Below are 13670 nucleotides of genomic sequence, written 5' to 3' on the forward strand. Positions count from 1 at the left end.
CATGCCTCAGTTGGATTTATAGTTTTCTCGCAAGAGGAGGCTGCACTAGATCTAAGAATTCCTCCTTTTTGGGCGCTGTTTTCACCTGTAGGAATTCAGTTGTTGGCCTGCCCAGAGTTGGCACCTATATTCCCCTCTATAGCAAGAGGCAGTTAATAGGTAAGATGGATTCTAATGATTAAAAGAAGATGTGCTTTTTCACTCAGATGGTATGGGGAAGCTGTGACGATATTGGACAACAGCATGGTCAAAGTTCATTTGATGGTTTTGACAGTTTACACATGCTGCAGTGGTTTGTATAAAAGGGAATGCCAAGCCAGTAGTGATTGATGGATTCTAATATCAAACATTGATTTAAAGGAAAATCCTTCCTGTCCAGGCTTGCAGACATTAGCTTGTTTCTGGAGATTGAAATTAGGTTGTGGACATGGTTTATTGCAGTTGTCTAGCAAGAAAGATCCGAAAGTGGAGAGCCTGTAACTGAGATCTTTGTTTGATTCGCTGCTCAGATGTTTCTATGTAAACAGCCTTTTTAATTCTTCCTACATTTATTAAATGAGTACTACTTTCAATTGGGTAACTGTGCTATTTTACACGTGAAGCACTGGTGGATGAAGATGCTATATGTGTTTCAAACTATTATTGGTTGTATTACAGTATTCATAATTTTAGTCTTTCAAAGTTGTCATGAATTGAAGTTCTTTCTGTGGGCTTCTAAACTGTAACATCAAAGACCTCAATTACAAAAATGTTTGTTTCCTAGGAAATCTTACGTGTGCACAAAAGATAATTTGCATATGCAAAATCTGATCCCAGATTTACCGAGTTAGAAGTGCACAGCTTTTTACCTTTCTAAATTACATTTGGTCACATGCAAACACTGCTGCTATGGGGCAATTTCCTAGGACCAAATATACTATTTGAAGCTGGTTTGTGGACACTACTGGGTGTGTCCAACTGTAGAAAAAAAATATCCACATATATGGAAGTTTCTAATTGATCACCATCAATTTGCACATAGTTTCCTAATATGCCAACACTTTTAAATGTACTCCTATTTAGGGCAAAATTAAATGTGTTGTCATAATGGAAATAAGTTAACCCTCCACCCCCTGATATGGATAATTGGTGCATTGAGGAAGGGAGTTCTCCTCAGAGGAACCTAGTGAGTGCAAACACACTTTGGCATTGCATTTTTGCATGTGAAATTGCAGTGCATTAAAGTGCTCCTGGGGATTTGCAACCGTTGCAGATTCCCAGAAGTAGCACTGGATTTCTTTGTGAATTTCGAAACAGTTGGACATTTGCTGCAAACATACAAGAAACATGTACATACGCTAGCTAACATACCCTAACTAATTATGAGTTTCTCTAGTGGTAGCACACCCGTATTCATTGATATTCCATACTTCATTTAGTCCTTTGAATCTACTTTGTGGCCTCTTCACCTTATTCCCAGTCTAATTGACAGTGGTTAGATTTGAACATCAGTGGACTCTAGTCTGTGATCATGCTGACTCTCCTTAATCAAACCGGAATTAAAAATGTTTTACTTTACTCTCACCAGTACCATGGTGAAGCGTACATTTGAAATTCCATCTCTCCTCTCCTCTGTAGAATTTCGCAGAGGCTATTTTCGGAATGGCAGTCTGTCATTATCAGGTATGAGAGAGTGATAACTTCTCTGAGGATGGATTCCCCTGTCAAAATAGCTTCTCCGCTATCTTATTGGAAGGAAAGATTTGTGAGGACAGAAGTTGGGAATGTCTTGCAGAGGGCACTTTTGTTGATGACAATCCTCATTTGATGAAGGCTGGTAGTCCAGTCGTGAGCAAAAGCTGCCTAAATTCCATACTTTTCAATTTGTATAGTTTTAAGCTTTGCTGAATGATGGTCCTTCCTTTGATCTTTTTTTAAAACTGCAAACTATCTTGTTTTTTTGTCTGCCGGTTTAACTACATCCTCATTTATACCACTGTTCTAATTGAGTTTCTCCTCCGCATTTTAAACCATATACACCTTGCATCTCGTATGTTGGCCGGTTTTAAGCTTAATCTCCTTGTTTCTTACTTTATAAAATCTTTAATTGGTGATGTCGAACTGAAGAAACTCACCAAAATGGAAAACCTGATAACAGACCTACACACGCTTCCTTGTAGTCAATCAAAGAATGCCTATATGTATTTAGCAACTCATCACACCAATTCAAACCTCTGGGCACAGTAAACTAATAGGATAGTAACTTAAGTGTGTGGTAAATAGCTTGATGAAATGCACTCAATGTTAAGAGACTCACTTGGACCCAGAACACCCAGCTCTGAACCAAATACTAGTTGTGCATATTTTCACTCATAACGACTTATGCTTAACAGCAATTCCCAATTGACGGAAAGAGTGAAAATAAAAACCAATTAATGGTCTTATGCCTGACAAAGATAGTGTCGGTTGTGATATTAAATATTTTTCTAGTTTCAGTTCAGTAAACCACTGTTGGTAGGAGTCACTTTCACAGTTAATTGAGCAAGTCATAACACAGAGAAAAGATGAATGATCATTTCAAACTAATAGTTGTATTTAAAGTAGGGGTTCTTTGAAATTAGCATACATTGCTTTCGCTTAATCATACAAAATTTCAGGGAAATTACTAATAGTTGCACAAAATGTATATCCGTATTATGGTGCTCTATTTTCTGGCCGAAATGCACATTGACATAAGGATGAATTTCATGCTAAAAAGCAAAAAAAACAAAGATGCCACAACCAAAAGCTTTGAACTTTCGGGTTGTTCGCATTGTTCCCATGCTATAATATTTCCACAAATTGCTACATAATTAAGCAACATTGTGTAATTTTGAGAATGTTGCCTAACAAAAAAAATCACACAAATTATACCAGAGTAATTGAAATTTTGCGATGGCTTAGTTTTAAGCCGTTATTATCCAGGTTCACAGGTGCAGCGTAGACTTAAAAGGCACCCACCTCCCCACCCGAATGATTAGTTTTGTATTAATAATTGTACGACTCATCCACTACTCTTAAAATACCCAATTATCAAGAGTCCACCAAACAAGTCTTTTTTTGGTCTGTGCTTTTTATTGGTCTATAACGTTTCAGCCAGACAGCACATTTAATCAAGCAACTATAACCCAATGATTTTGTCAGGGTTAGGGAAGATGCTTAGAAGTAATAAAATGAATCTTCTGTTACAAAAAGTTTCAAGTTGCAAGCTCATGTACTTTAGTCATGCCCATCCTCAAAAGCGCATGGATTATTATACTGCAACAGGCATCTGCTAAAGTATTCCATGAGTACTATGAAGAGTATATTCCTCCTTGGTATAAAAAGATATATCAATATCCATTTGTTTTATCACTACAACCCTTATGGCTGCACAATCTGATATCCATGCAATAATACATAGGATTTCAAGTTCCTCTGTGTTAAACGGTATTCTATGAATAGTCCTATGCTCCATTCAATTTGCACACTCAATTGGATCTGTAGAGGATTTAGTGTAATTATTTAGACTAGCAACCCAAACCAATATATTGTGAGTATATCAAAGTGGTGAGGATAACCTAGTTTTGTGTCCAAGTGTTATATTGTCGTAAGCAAGTAAAATAATCTATTGGATAAGGTAATTCTTGTTTTATAAATTGGCACTTTCAGTTCTGTGAGGTATTTCAGTCTCCAGTCCTTTGCTCTAATGTCAGCCCATTGGATTTCTCGCTCGGCTGCAGGAGAGTTAAAAGTCTTTTGTGTACTGAGGGTATGCTTGGTGAGCCCTCCAGTTATATAGAAAAGGAAAAAATGGTAAAAGGAGGTACAGATATGGACACATTTTCACAATAGATGACAGTAAATTCTCCTATTGGTCCTGTGACTAACGTCCACTGCAAAATGATTCAAATGTTTTCTAATATCATCACACCCACAGGAGGATAAGATTACACATTTTATTTCTTGTAATATGTTCAAATTATACTTTTTTCATTTTTTATATATATCAAAAAAACACAAGCACAAAATCCTCTCAAAAATGTATACATTATACACAACAAATAAGCCTACCTATGTACATACCTATATACAACAAATATACACAATAGAACAACATGTACACTTTATACAGCAAAAACATATAACAAAAACAATATATGACAAAAAAAGGGGAAGGGTATAATTTATATATATATATCTCTCTGTTAAGTACTTCCTATCTTTCACCCTATGGAACAGTACTACAGAAGTGTCCTCCTATTGAATCTAGGTGGTACACTGGGAGGTAGTCGGACACGCCGGTTCCAAGCAAAAACTTTGTGGAACCCCACTCTTCACATGTGTCCAGTGAAGTATCTTTCACAAATAAATTGAGAACAACAGGACTCCTCCAATGGGAGTGTCGACGCGGTCGCGTTTCGGCCTTCCAAAGAATTAGGCCTCCTCAGGACAGGGCGACAAAAGTAGGGGGAAACAAACTTGAACTTCGCGGTGGCAAGCCACCCGCTATGTTGACAAACGCCAACTATTTCTTGCGTTGTCCTGTCTTTTACTCATGGGGATCAATCGCAGGGTTCTAGAATCATCCTGTGTGCACGAAAAATCCAATGTCGGCAGTCCAAAGTACTGCAGCAACAAGTCGCCATGAAGGTCCTAGTTTTGTGTCCAAGTGTTATATTGTTGTAAGCAAGTAAAATAATCTATTGGATAAGGTAATTCTTGTTTTATAAATAGGCACTTTCAGTTCTGTGAGGTATTTCAGTCTCCAGTCCTTTGCTCTAATGTCAGCCCATTGGATTTCTCGCTCGGCTGCAGGAGAGTTACAAGTCTTTTGTGTACTGAGGGTATGCTTGGTGAGCCCTCCAGGTCACAGGATAGGTTCTGAATCTCGCATTGTCAAGGACAAGCCTAGATCTCTACATTACATGCAAGGTTGGAGTGATAACAGAGCCAAAAAAAAGGTCAGAATACCAGATTCACCAGCCGTTGGGCTCTCAGGGCAGGACAACTTACTAGGTAGGTAACTGTGCAAGGGACATTCCTGTCCCCCACAGGTGATATTTGGAAAGGCTTGTGCCGCTTCACACTGCTGTTCTTCCACCATTGAATAAGGTGCACTTTCTCACTGATTCGCTATGATCTATTCCTATAGCTCAGAAAAAAATATAACCATGCCCACCCACAGCCGTGCTAAGGAATCCTTGATCAAGACGTTTTCTGGATGGAAAACTGTTGCCAAAGGTGCTGGGATGAGAGTAATTTTTCCTTTGTGATGTGAAGAGATTTTAGTCTGTTCTTTGTTGTTTCTTCTCATTAACTTTAGTCTCCAACAGTTACCACCACCATTGCAGTCTAATCTGCTTATGTTAAAATTTGTGTTTTTTGGTTGTTCAGCTTTTATCTCCACTCTATTCAGGGATGGATTATATGTGGCCTACTTAGTTAAAGCTGAATGATTTCTCTCAGAATAGTAATTAGGGGCAGATTTGCATGTACAGTGTATATACCATATGTGTGGGTGCAGATGACCACGAAGATCTTTTTCTAGTTATGAAATACTGGTCACCTCTGGAAGTGTCTGTAGGAGATTTCCAAATGCCTCCTAACTAGGGCCATATACTTGGTTGGTCCCATTATATGGCAGATTAAACACATTTATGTGCTACCCTGCCTGTTCGTTGTAGACTGAACAAACATTTACCATGCCCACGCTGGAGCCAGAAAAATCACAGCGACCAACGAAGCATTGGTGGTACTGGTTTATCTTGAAGGCAAGAGTGATGATGAAGGCCACTCACAGCAAGGGCATGTCGGCAAATTGTATCTCTAATTTTATGTGGTATCAAATATACATGTCAGGATTGAACTACGAGGGGAAATGTGGATACATTAAACTAGGATCGACTAACCATTGTTAATTTCCGTATACTGTGTCTGTATATTGATGTAATTTCATGTAGCTTCTAATGCAATCGTGATTTTAAATAAGTATTATGTAAGATTGCGATCAGAAATGTGAAGTATCCAGACACATACACGTATGATAGGTTTCAGTCGATGTTTTTTTCTTATTTATGTAACAGATGACCATAGAACGCAACATAAATATGCAAGTTTCAGAATACATTTGAAGAATATCAATAAAATGTTCCTTCTCGTAGTTTTGAGTTTCATCGGACAGAAGTAGATGTTTCAGGGCGAGATCTTTCTAGCCGACCGCTGGTAGGACTCTCTGGAGCTATACGCTCCTCACGGCGGAGCTGTACGCTGCTCATGGCTGAGCTGCTCATTCGGGTCGTGCCCGGCCTCTCCCCAGAAAGAGAGAGTATCATTTCATAAAGAGCACATAGAAGCCGTAGCCTGAGCGATGCACTCTAGCGCACACCTCAGACGCCCGACTGATTTCATGTTTTGAATGTTTGCCAGAGCTTCACTTCCAATTTTCTCTTCCAGAGCTACAACCAGCTTTTATTTGATGTCTTATGTTGATTAAAAAGAAGAAAAAAAAACCCTCTGCAATTATTTGTTTATTGCCGGCGTGTTTAAGTAAAAATTTCATGTACGTGCAACAAAATTGCATTGGGCACTGAGAGTCTCCGAGCACCTTGGAATCAGTTGAGTAATGTCTGATTGGATGGCCTTCTTGGCAGCGCGTTTGCCAGTCAAATTGCGCTGTGGGAGGAAAGGTTAGGAAATAAATCTTTGTACCAAGCTAATTACAGTACTTACAAACACATTCGCCAGCTAGTAAGCTATATTATGTGAGGATAATAAATCTGCACATTTAGGGAAAGCCGCATCTTTTCACTTTATCGTCTCCACGGCGTGCGTTTCAAGAATGGCGGCCTGAAATGGCAGCACACCCCTAATAGGCATATCTGTGTGTTATCAGTCAGACACACCTCTATCCTGCACTGCCGCCCTTCGTTGCTACATGTGTTCTCCTGCCTTTAGTCTCTATTGCCTTGTTAATCTGAATACTGCCTGCCCCTCGCTTCCAGCTCTTGGGCTCCTGTTGGCTCATGTGTCTATTATTTTTTATTTATTTATGCTTTTTTATATTGCGCAAACTTTACCCAAAAGTGTCACAGCACTTTAAAATAGAACCAGTTACATTACACAAGGACTTCAGAGTACATGAATTACATACAAGATACAAACAGATACGTTATAAATTCACATAAGTATGGTAATAAGTACACACGTCTACTTGAGATACTAGTGGTTAGAGTTTCATAATTACAAGTTGCAAATTCCCTCAATAAAAAGATGCAAACCGATAAACTCTAGCTTTACATAATAATGGTAGTAAGTACATGAGTCTATGACAGACACCAGTGGTTAGAGTTACATATGTACAAGTTGCAAATTCACTCGTTACATTTTAAGAAAATCTGAAGCGATTAGGGTTGGACAATATATATTACATATTTACACAGCATGATCTTCTCGCCATTGCTGGGGTTCTTGATTTCAGCCCGGTCTTCAGGGTGTTGCACTCACGGGCGGTGATCTAGTTACATTTCTTGCAGCAGGGTGTGGGGGTTGCCACCTCATTCCATGTTATCAGGGCACTATGTTGTCAGTCATGGATGGATGCACTTTGAGAGGCGCTCGATTCGCAAGCGTGATTTAGTTTGGATCAATCGAAGCAAGGAAAGGCTTCAACTTCCAAGGTGCCAACACTGTCAGACTGGAAACAATGTCCCCTCTTCATGGAATTAGGTGACACCACTACTTTTCTCTCATCACATTCTCCTCTTTCTCCCTGTACAACTGTCTTAACGCAGTTGGCTTTTTCTTTAATACCATTCTGCCTACCCTGGACTCTCAATTTTGTTCTGCCAATGTGTCATGTCTTCTTGCTTCCCAATCTTGCGGTACATTATCCCTATGCATGCTCACCATAATTTGGAATGTCATTCTGCACTTCAAGTGAAACGCACATTCTCTCGTTTTATGTTCTCCAAGTTTCCTCCTTCACTTCTGTTTCTCTTTCAAAGTCCTTCTGTAATTGCCCACTAATGCCTGACCCTGTGTGTTCTCCTATACTTCCCCTGTAATCTCTAATCTGTCCTCTTCCATGCCCCGCAAAATAATTCAACCACTGCCCATTTCTTTTGAGGTCCCCCTACCAACATATCCCACCTATTGCTAGCCGTCTACAGCTTGCTTTATTGCACAGTGATTAATCAGTACTCCAAATTGACCAACTCTAAGCTAAAATCCACAAGAGATAGATTGTCTATATTGCCAAAAGAAATGTGAGATCAAAAGTAGGAGCAGACTTAAAAGGCAGCCTTTGACTCATTAAGTGGCAGGAACACCACCTCTACCGACCCAAAACTCCCTCTAACAAATCCCATTCTGCTTTTTGTTCCTGCGTCATCCAGGTCCATTGTTTCCAATACCCACCATGTTCTGTAGCCCTATTTTTAGTTACTCCCTATTGGTACCATTCATTTACCAAATGCAGTATAGGTGAACCATGAAGCAACATATTCACAAAGCCATATTTCTCAAGTGCATTATTCCTGTTTTTCTCTTCCTCTAACCTATGTGTTAGAGCATGCATTGTGGAGCAAACTAATTTTTGGTACTCTGTTTCCTATGCAGTTTTGAAGTACTTTTTACGTTAACACTTTTCAAACTGATATATATATTATTTTTGCAAATACCCTTTCTAATAAGTACTGCTCTTCATAGACCTAGAACTGCTACATGTACTCTGCGAAGCTGTAGATTTGAGATTTTTATATGAAGTCAAATGCCACTTTGTGGTCACTACAGAGCACCAATTAAAGAACTCCTGCTGCTGTATGAAAAATAGAGTAGATCAAGTCCAGCTGGATAGGAGGTATAAAAGTCAACCAACGTTTTTTGTTCACAATTCCACCCGGTGTCAATTTTTTAATATTATTAGAGTGATGTGTTAAAGGGTCCAGTTTTCAAGAGTTTTCTATATATGGAGGTGGTTTTACTACTCACTCAGAGTAAGATTCGTAGATTTTAAGAGTTTGGGGCCTTTAAAAAGATTTTTCTTCATTATATTCATATTAAACCTCATGAGACTTGCTGGCTTTAAATATCTCCAAAGTAGCATACATAATATGTAAGTAGCATGCACTCGTAAACGTATCAAGAGTGCTTACTTTTAACTGAAACTCATAGAAGGATTGTTGGAGCTTAGGCAAATTCATTCCCGTCAGCCTAACGTGCAGCTCCCTCTGTCCCATCCTGTGGTCGGGACTTTTCAGAGATACCAGCCGCATGTGACATCTCCTGTTTTCATCAAAGCCTCTAATCTGCTGAAGATGGCTTTTAGTGACTTAAGGTGTTGATCTCAGGTCAACTGGGTTCTTCTAATCGTGGCTCCCCATGCGATCCTTTGTAATCTTGTACAAATCGGGTGCCTTCTCGCCTGACAAAAGTTTAAGACTTCAGAAACTGGCTAAACACCAGTATAAAAAACATTACCAAAAACTGTAAATCCGGGGGTTGATATGACACCAAGGTGGCTCTAGTTGGCCAACAAATTGTAACCATTTTTTGAAATGGAGAAAACAACAAAAATGCTAGACAGTTGATACTTGCTGGAAATGAGTTGCATCCGCTGAATGAAGAGTTAAATATAGGAAACTTGCTCCCTATCTTCTTGATTTGTGTGATCTAACTTTTGACATTAGCGGTAATGGATTCCCTATTCCTTCAAGCCTTTTACTGAATTTCCCACCATTGAGCTAATTGTGCCTTTCTTTTTGGCTCAGTAAGTTAGGCGGGAAAATGTTTTATTGTCAGTTTTTCTTGCCAGTCAAGCACATTCATTTTTATTTTAAGAAGCAGTTGCGTAGAGGATGTGCTCCAGTCTACGTGTAACTGTAAGTTATAGTTAATTTTTTTTCGATCTAGCACTGAACAAAGCCAATTTGGGCCACTGGTAAACTTCTTCTCTCTTAGTTGTGTAGTTATGTATGATTCTCTTGTTAATTCATATTTACCTGTCCCCCTTTATCTTTAATAAAAGGAGTCTTTTTCACTCAGTTACTTATAGCTCAAAATTATCATTACATATCTTGTAATGCTTAATTGATGAAATAATGATATCGGAGTTACCAGATGCAGTCATGTCAAAAGGGACACAACTCTTCAAAGCCTAGCTCTGCTTCTGCGGATGCGGGGAATCACTGCTAGGGTGAGGTTGGCTGATCGAAGAAGTCTTTTGGATGCGTGGAAGCAGACTCTCTCGTTGAGGTATTTGGGTCCGATGTTGTGGAGGGATTTGTAGGTGAGAAGCATGAAAGTTATTCTATTCTCAACGGGGAGTCGGTGTAGTTCGCGAAGATGTTGAGTCATGTGTTCGTGCCGAGGGGTCTGGATGGTTTGAAGCTTGTGTAGAAGGGTCCTATTGATACCGGCGTAGAGGGCTTTTCCGTAGTCCAGTCTGCTGGTTATGAGTGCGTGGTTGACTGTTTTTCTGTGCTCGGTGGGTGGGGGCGTGGGGGGGTATCCATTTGAAGGACTTTCAGAGGATGCAAAGGCAGTTGTATCTGGTGGAGGCGACGGCGTTGATCTGGCGGGTCATGGTGAGGGAGGAGTCAAGGATAACGCAGAGGTTCCGAGCATGGTCTGTCGGGGTGGGAGGGCCCCAGAGGAAGGAGGACCACCATGTTTTTTCCCAGGCGGAGGTCGAGGGTTCCAGGAGGAGGACCTCTGTTTTCTCAGTGTTGAGCTTCAGGCAGCTGTCCTTCATCCAGGCTGCGACGTCCCTCATTCCTTCCTGGAAGCTGAGCCTGGTTTGTTCGGGATTCTTCGTGAGGGAGAGGATGAGCATGGGGCTGAGCGATGATCCCTGTGGTACTCCGCAGTTGATCTCTGTGGTTTCGGAGATGAAAGGGGGTAGTCTGGTCCTCTGGGTTCTGCCGGAGAGAAAGGATCGGATCCAGTTGAGGGCGGTTCCTTGTATCCCGGTTTTGTGCAGTCTGGCTGTAAGGGTGTGGTGTGAGATGGTGTTGAAAGCCGCTTATAGGTCTGCTAGGATGAGGGCTGCGGTGTGTCCCTGGTCGAGTAGCATGCGGTTGTTAGTGGCGGCGAGGAGGGCGGTCTCAATGCTGTGGTTGCTGCAGAATCCGGACTGGGAGGCGTCTAGGACCGAGTTCTCTTCGATGATTGCGGTCAGCTGGGCATTTAAGAGTCTTTCGGTGACTTTGGCGGTGAAAGGAAGCAGAGAGATGGGCCAGTAGTTCTTCAGGTCACCAGATCTTACCTACACAACAAACATGCCCAGCCTCACTCTGTGAGTGTCCCCCATTATTTCAACCACTCCACATTCCCCAGGTAACACCTGATGCCCCGGCTGGTATGGGCCCTCATCTAGGCCACAGGGAACACCCAACTACATCCTCTGCCTACCCCCTCCAGAGCACCCAGTGCCCAGCCTTTCTGTGCTGTGCTGACACACAGCCTGCAGTTGTCTGAGGCGGTTCCACATCATGAAAAGTAGGGGATCCTCCTGCAGCAATAGGAGGCATTTGTCAACGTGAACAGTGGCAGCAGCATGGCCACTGACTGTCAAGGACAAGAGCCACGACCACTTGAGGAGAACAGCATGGTGCTACCTGCTGACCTCCACCTGAGGTATTCCGAGCCCCCAGTTGTCCTCTCATGCGCCCCTTCCCTCCAAGCACTCCTCTTATTTGTGCCCCTACTGCAGGTCAAAGTTGCACTTCCATGCATCCACTCATCCTGATACTAAAGCCTCCTACCTGAATAGCACCCCATGCCTTCTGCAGGTACTCCTGTGCAACCCCTTCCTAGGCCACAAAAAGACTCTCCTCTTCCACCTTCTGGCCCTCCCTCTCGCCAGCGCAACTAGGGAACATTGCACGCATGAGCAGTTGCCCAGCATTATTAGTCAGAGGCAGAGTTGGGAGACCAGCGTGAGTTCAAGCAGAAGTATAAGCATCATCTCCAAGTGTGTTTCTGGTTGTGTATTTTTCTGCACACGTCTGTGTTAGACTAGCGTTTCCCAAACTCTGGGTCGTGAGACGATTTTTGGTGGGTTTTCAAAGTTCAATAAATAATGGTGCTTTCAGATTCTAAATCTATTTAGTCAGTCAGGTTAAGTCTTATGACAAATTGGTGCTTATTTTAACACGGTGATTGGAGTTTGCAGACTCCTCATTTTGCAGTCAGAGAAAGAAAAGTAAGGTACATTATGTCAGTATTGCTGGAGTACAGGGAGTTTGAAAGGAAAGGCTGTAGGATGTCATTTATTCTGCCACAGAACGAAATGTAAATACGTGTATATGAACTGTACACATTCAGCAGTTAGGAAAGCAACGTTTAAGCAATTGTTTTTATAATTCTGAAGTGTAATGGGAACAAAAATTTTAATGCGATCAAAATGCTTTGCTTGGTAATGCAGTAATGATAAATGTTCCCTGGAGCCTGATTTCCACACATTATTTGAATGCACGATAGTTCCATTAGTAATACTGAATGACTGTGCAATGTAGTTGTCATTTCAATGCAAAATGTGCAGTTTGTAAATGACTATAAGCTGACACACGATGCTTTAGTGGCATTAAAAAATCATGTCAATTAAAGCGTGGGTGCAGAAGTTTGTGGTTCCAAAAAGTTTGGGAAGCACTGTTTTAAACGGTTGTTAAATGCACCTCCTCTTAAAGTAATAGCCGTCGCACATTGGTGGGCATTTTTATCTTCTTTTGGACATTCTTGTTATGATGATGAAAGGTACGATTGTAAATATGTGTGACTACATTAAATTCGAGTTAAAAAAACTTAAAAAAACAAGAACATGTGAAAATAGATGGTGTGTAAGTACGCTAGGCTACATGCGTATCCAATCATGTTCCGAAAACCCAGGACTGATGTCTTTACCAATGCCTCGGCTTTAGAGAAAGAGGTGCATTATGTGAAGCCTATGGCATTTATAAATGTTTGTATAAGAATGATTATTTTCTCACTGATGTTAATTCTCATTCCTTTTAAATGGATATTTCCTATAAATGTCCACATGCAGCTAAGAGCACTGATCGGTATCACTGACACTACAGAGGGAGCACATTGTTTATCTGTTACTTAGTTAATTACCTCTTTCACAGGTAGGCCATTATCTGTAGCAAAAGCGATTGAACTGCCGATTGAGATATACCTCAGCATGAGTTAACAAGTTCAAAAGCTTCTCCTCTGCATTTCAGATATGCTCTCAGGTTTCACACAAAAATCTGTCATGTTTACTGCCCTTCTTAATTGCTAAGCTTTGCATTTAGGGCTTTTTGAACGAGTTGATTAATTAAAGCGAGGGAGACCGGGCCTGATTCAGCGAATTTATTTATATTTCAGAAGCCCGACAGCCTAGTTTTGTTTTGAGAGCGCCAGCCTCGAGTAGATATTAATTTTCGTATGACTCACAAAGTCTGAAGGTTAACTGGTACTAGGAACCTTATTTGTGGTACTATCTAGGAATAGATTTAAGCGGTCCATGGTAAATGATCGTCTGCTATTGATTTTCAGAATAATTTTCGTCTGTTATACACATAGAAATAAAAGTATAAATATACCAACTTTACTGTTGATGTCTGGAAAATAGGAGTTTGGGTGCTGGACACAACTAACACTGTCCAAACACAGCTCATAGGTATGTCATT

General features: G+C 40.8%; 1 protein-coding gene across 7 annotated transcripts in view; it reads left to right on the forward strand.

Moving 5' to 3' along the window:
• MSI2 (musashi RNA binding protein 2) overlaps positions 1-13670 on the forward strand; it is a 1814765-nt gene that overhangs the window by 945498 nt on the left and 855597 nt on the right. The gene's annotated exons all lie outside the window — the stretch shown is intronic.

Source organism: Lissotriton vulgaris, chromosome 2_1 (assembly GCF_964263255.1).
Source record: "Lissotriton vulgaris chromosome 2_1, aLisVul1.2, whole genome shotgun sequence".
Lineage (NCBI taxonomy): Eukaryota > Metazoa > Chordata > Amphibia > Caudata > Salamandridae > Lissotriton > Lissotriton vulgaris.